Consider the following 6,792-nt stretch of genomic DNA (forward strand, 5'->3'; position numbering starts at 1 on the left):
GTGTGGCCTGAGCACAGACAGGAGAATGCAGATGGGAGTAAACATCCCATGTTAAAGACTGAACTGTGCCTCTCTCCCACAAAATTCACGTTGAAGCCCTAATGTCCCATGTGACTGTATTTGAAGACAGGCCCTTTAAAGAGGTAATTAAGGTTAAGTGGGGTCATAGGGTGAGGCCATAATCCCAAGGATTAGTGTCCTTGTAAGAAGAGGAAGAGACACCAGGGATGCATGTGTGTACAGAGAAAAGGCCAAGTGAGGAGATGGCAGGAAGGAGGACGTCTACAAGCCGAGGAGAGAGGCCTCAGGAGAAAGCAAACCTTGGACACCATGATCTTGGACATCCAACCTCCAGAACTATGAGAAAATACATTTCTATTGTTTAAGTTACCCAGTCTGTGGTATTTGTTAAGGAAGCCCTACCAGAGGAATACATTCTGAAATAAGTAAAAAGTCACCCACAGAGCCTGTTTTAATGAAGGGAAGGAAAACCAACTGGCGCACTGTTTTCTTTTCTTTTTATGGTTTTGTGTTGTAAAGTTGGGTATGTCTCTTGATGAAGTTGCTTCCTAGAGTCTTTGTTTCTGTATTCTGGACTCTACCTCATAGTTTCTATTCTGCAAGTTAGATTTTTTCGAGTAAAATTTATCACTTACGTATCACTGTACATACCAAAAAAAGAAAAATCAATCATTAAGTTTCAGAGGAAAGAGGAACCTTAAAGATCTCTGAGTTCTTACTCCCTACTTTACAAATCACATTCCATAGAGTTGAGTTTCTTTTCCGGGCAGAATCCCTTCCTTTGGGAAACTATCCCAAACAATCCTATTCCACAGCAACCCTGCTCAGTCTGTATAACTTAGGATGGTGGAAATCACTCTCCCCTTCCCTCCCTCACTGGCAATCAGAGTATGTTTTCTCCCTGCTCACTGTGATTGGTTCATAGATGGATGGATGACTTGGGTGGCCAATTAAACACCTCCCTGGGATTTATGCTACAGTTATCAGAAAAGATGTTTCCTCTTCTAGATTGTAAGGGCATCGTCTGCTGTATGGAGAAACCAACGACAAAAAAATGGAACATCCAATGATGGAGAAGGGCGTCTTTAATAACATGTGATACCATCCATCTATACATATGTACATACCTTCATATATGTGTGCAAATATTTGTTTTTGTTCAGGATATATATATTTACTATGTGTTAAGGCTGGCCAGTCTAAGGATTATAGGAAATACTTCCCAGATTTCTTTTTCTATTTCTCATCAGGTTTATACCCTGTGACATGTTTAAACATCAATGGCACCCCTACCTTCCTCCACCCTGACCATACCCATGTCAGACATTTCTAATCAACCCCAGCAAGATTTCCCATCGATTTCCCTACCCTTTTTCTCAGCATAGTGCTCGTGATAGACACTACTAAACAATGGGATTTGGCCTTCCAGATGAAACCCTCTAGCCACCCTTGCGTAGTTATTCTTGTTTTCCCATGCTGGCTTCCTGACTTCCCGATGGTCAAGCAAGGCTGTCTGCAAAGCAAATGGGTAGCTTTCTTAAAGCAAAATACCCATGGCAGATGGAGGTTTGTTTGCCTCCATCACCTGGCTTTACACTGAGAAAGCACAATTGTGCTTTTTATTGGTTTGTGGTCCTCTCCCTCTCAAACCTGCAGAAAAAGGGAATGAGAAAATGTGATAAGGCAAAGGAAGAAAATCACCTAATTAAACACGAACAGGTCCCAGGAAATTGAGGCTTAGAGAAGTGACACAGCCCCAGGCGACAATGACAGAGCAGAATTCAAATCCAGTTCTGTCTGGTTCCAAGAACAGTTTTCATGCCTCAAAAGGCAGGCAGCATGTAGCTAGGAGGAAAGATAATGAGGACCCGGGGTCCATCCCCATGTTGGAGGCTTCCTCTCACCTCACATCTCCTTCAGCTTTATTTAAGTGCGTCCCTACATCCTTCCTAAGAACATATGTTCCCAGCCGGTTGAACTAAGGCCAGTTGAAGACAGAAGCTCAATTCTCCCATCTGTTCCTTCTCCTCGGGAACCAGCGAGAGTGATTAAGATTCAAAGGGCTCAGGTTGCAAACTCACACCCAGGTGCCTTTGTAATCTTATCTTTTAAAGACAGTTAAATCACATCCCACCAGTGAGAAGGGTGACTTTATTTCAAAATAAAGGCGAAACATAGAAAAAATAAATAAATAGAAAGAAGAGCCTTCGACTCAACATTTTGGCACATTCCTAAAAGACAGCCAGAGAGCCAGACAGCAGGGAGTCTGAACCTCTATCCTCCACACTGAGAACTACAATCACAGCTGGCGTTTGTTGAAACTTTACCATGTGCCTGACAACGTGCTAAGAGTTGGACAGACGTGATCTCATTAAACCCCTGGAACTACTTTTTAAATGGGCGCTGACATTATTGCCTCAAATGAGGAGCCAGAGACAAAAAGGGGTGAAATCACTTGCTCAAGGCCGGTAGAGAGCTGTAAGGATGAAATTAAAGATGACTCAAGTGGCTCCAAAACCCAAACTCAAATAATAACGTTTAAGGTTTTTGCAGACCAAGTTTCAAATGCAAGGAGCTTGTAGGAAGGAAGGTTTTCAAGAAGCACTATCAGGGAGGGGGAAACAAAGCCGGGAGGGAAGGTAGGCTATACCACATCTATTACCAGCTAGTTGACACTGTAGGTGGAGCTCATTTCCATCAGAGAATTCAGGGAGCAAGCATCAAGGCATGCTTTACAACATGGATAAGCAATGTAGGGGCAGTATGGGGCCAGTCAGCTAAATCCGGCCCACTGCTTGCTTTTGTAAATAAAGTTTTCTTGGAACACAGCCCCACCCATATGTTATTGTCCCTGGCTGCTTTCCTGCTACAATGGAAGAACTGAGTTGCTTTAACAAAGACCATATGGACTCCACATCCTAAAATATTTACTATACTCGGTCCTTTACCGGAAAATACTTGCCAACCCCTGATCTCAAGCTATCCCATCTGAGAGGTGAGAATGCTGGGATATTTGCACATCAAATCCTGAGTCACACATTGAACACAGCCAGGGGAAGGGTGCTCTAATTCCCAGGCACTTCCAACCTGACATCTGTGTGGGCAGAGCTGCCTCCAGAGGCTCCCAAAAGACACATGCAGAAGACAAGACAGACTGCCTCAACACGGTAAGTACCCCCAGGGGGTCAGGTAGGGTGGGCACCAACAGCCTCTGTTACAAACATAAACTTGAAAGTTGCCAGCTGGTAGCCCATAAGCCACAGATTTGCTTTGTTTGGCCATCCAGTGTTTTCCAAAACTGAATCTTGGAAGATTTCTTATTTGAAAAATCCAAATATCCATCTTTTCTTTAAAAAAGAGAAAAATCTGGCACCACTGGGTCTCCATTCCTGTATGGCCATTTAGAAATGGCATGCACTGACCAGGAGAGTAATTGGCCAGCTTTGATGGATTATATTAACTGCCTGGCCCTAGGTAAGCATCGGAGTCTGAGACCCCTGGTGAACACATTATCACCAACATAATAGGCTAAAAGAGGTTACATGACTTGCCCAAGGACATGTGACAAGTCAGTGGCTGAGCTGGAACTTTGCTGCCCATTTGCTTTCCTAAGAAATCTAAGGTCACAGTTCTATTTCGTCCACACTATCGTCTCTATGTACTACACGCCCACCTCTGCAATGACCCCAGAAAAAGATCTCTGGGTGCAGAGCTGGCCTCTGCCCTGTCCTCACAAAGCCTGAATAATGCATTAGAGAACACGGGATGCGGAATGTTAAGATAAGAATAACGCTGCTAAAAGTCATGACCCTTTCCATCCAAGGGGAGCAAAGAGTATTCAATACAGCAGTCAGCCACTTCTCTGCCTGCCTTCATTCTCTCAGACAGAATAGCTGAGAGCTGCAAATTCATATCCACCCAGGAATCAGTCATCACCAATCAACTGGAGTTGCTAATTGGATTCTGACAAATCGTATCCATAGCCCTCTATTCCTCAGGCTCGTTTTTTTTCCAGTTTGCATGGATGAGATACTCCCATACAAGAGAAAAATGGTGATGGGGGTCTATCCAAGTATACAAAGAACAGAAAAGTTGCACAAGAAACTATATACTGAGCCATGGAAACAGTCTGGGCTTTTGTACTCTTGAGACCAGAATGTATAGACAGACCCCCTAGAAAAACTGGGCAGTGGCTTAAGATTCAGTCTAAGATCTAGGAGACGCAGTCTCTTAATGCACACATTTCCTAAGAGAAGATTTCCAAAATACACCAGAAGCTGAGCACTTGTTGCTACCACTCTGATCCAAGCCATCATTACTTACAAGAAGGTGAGAGAGGCAGGGGAGTGCAGGGGATATGCCAAGCAAGAGTGTGGCCTTAAATAGAGTCTAGCTTTGTCCTGATCCAAAAGCTAGGATAGATTTGGGGCTCTGTAGAGTAAAATGCTCTGCTGGGTTGTCCCGCCTTAAGGCAAAAGGGAACTGGATCAGTCATTGACTGCTGGCTGCCCTCCTGTGGGGATTGTGTGTCATCTCTTAGGCAAAGCAGGTCAAAACCATTTGGCCAAGGGCAGTTCTGCACAAAGGGGGCAGCTGGAGACCATTAGCAACCAACAAGCATTGCTTCCGGGGCTGATGAGCCAGCTCAGTAAAGGGGCTCTGGTCTGGGTATCAAGAGCATCCAGCATAAAGGCATTCAGGGATCTTACCTCCAGCTTCTTTGGTTGGGTGCAGGGTAAGAAGAGCTTTGGGGAATCCCGTTTACTTTGTTCAGCCATGAAACATGACACAGAGGTGGATGGCGATTTTTGAGCTTCCACCTTGAACTTGACAGTAACCCAGGGCTGTGTGTTTTGGCACGCTTCAGGCTGTTAGCACCACACTATGCCCACCCAGAAGAACTGTCCTCCTCAAAACCCATTGAAAGTCAGCCATCGTCCTTGATAGTGACTTGGAGGCAATGTGTAGTGACTATTTGAATTTTTTTTCCTCTGTAGAGAGGCTTTGTCTCTCAAGAGAATCCCTAATTGGTCACTAGTCCTCTGAGAGTCCCCACTCTTAAGCTTACATATAATTCAGACTTTACCATATGTACTCTTCAACCCATCCAGCCTTCAACTCTGCCCTGTCATCCCCCCCTACTCTAAAATGTCTACTGTATCATCATCACCAAATAGCCTTGAGATGGGGTTGCTGCCAGCACAATTAAAGCTCATTTGATTCGTTAGATCCTCCTTAACATAGTATGGGTTCATCAGCCTTTTACCTCTTGGTACAGTTACTACTTTTCTCAGACCTACCGGACCAAACTCATTTTTCTATGTCCATCCATCCTTCCTTTCCATCAGCTCTATCTCTATGACAGATCCACTTTATAGACAAGCCCACTCTTATAACACCTGACAGGTATGGAGGGTGACAGAAGGTGGCGGGGGGTCGTTGAGCAGGGTAGGAGAGTTCTTCCCGGGATTTCAAATCTATTTGGGGGAACAGAGGGAAGAACCTTTAAGAAATTCACCACTACAATCCCCTACTGGCAAGGGAGAAAGAATCTAAGGTTTAAGATGCTCCTATTGTATGCGAGAGGATTTTCATGCAGAGGTAAAGATTTCCTAATTTTACAAATGAGAAAACGGGAGGTTCCACTTGGTTGAGTTTTTTGTTAGAAGCCACACAAAGTTAAAGAAATAAATAAAGCTCATTTGAACCCAGCTCTTTCTGCCTCTGTAAACTGGGAGCTTCACATTACATCATGCTCGGGTCAAATAATGGTGACACTGATCAGACAGCTGCTGCGGACACCCTTCAAAAGACAGGGAAAAAAGGACAGGAGGAATGCGTATAATAAGAGGATATTTCAGACAGGATTTGATTATTGATTTAAATACGTATATGTTCACACACATGCAAACACACAAGGTCTCTGAATATCCAATTTCTTTGGTTCTCTCCAAGAGAATGGATGAGATTTGATTATTGATTTAAATACGTATATGTTCACACACATGCAAACACACAAGGTCTCTGAATATCCAATTTCTTTGGTTCTCTCCAAGAGAATGGATGAGATTTGATTATTGATTTAAATATGTATATGTTCACACACATGCAAACACACAAGGTCTCTGAATATCCAATTTCTTTGGTTCTCTCCAAGAGAATGGATGAGATTTGATTATTGATTTAAATACGTATATGTTCACACACATGCAAACACACAAGGTCTCTGAATATCCAATTTCTTTGGTTCTCTCCAAGAGAATGGATGAGATTTGATTATTGATTTAAATACGTATATGTTCACACACATGCAAACACACAAGGTCTCTGAATATCCAATTTCTTTGGTTCTCTCCAAGAGAATGGATGAGATTTGATTATTGATTTAAATACGTATATGTTCACACACATGCAAACACACAAGGTCTCTGAATATCCAATTTCTTTGGTTCTCTCCAAGAGAATGGATGAGATTTAGGGGAATTTCATTAAAGGTTCAAAGAATTATTCTTCTCCTCATCAATATTCACCTGAATCATCATTATCATCACCCGCTCATCAGTTTTTGCTGTGTGGACAGAGAGGCGATTAGAGAAGGTCTAGCTGGCCCTGAGTCGTTAAGTTCTGGGAATTGTCTGCGGAGAAATGGACAGCATCGTGTTTGAGCCTTTGCTTTGAAAGACCTCACAGATTTCAGCTTGGTCACAGCAACTCAGAGCAGCCCCTTCCCCAAAGGGCAGAAACAGGGACCCCGACCCTCAAGCTCTTTCC

The sequence above is a fragment of the Lipotes vexillifer genome, unplaced genomic scaffold (genome assembly GCF_000442215.2).
Source record: "Lipotes vexillifer unplaced genomic scaffold, Lipotes_vexillifer_v1.1 scaffold94, whole genome shotgun sequence".
NCBI lineage: Eukaryota > Metazoa > Chordata > Mammalia > Artiodactyla > Lipotidae > Lipotes > Lipotes vexillifer.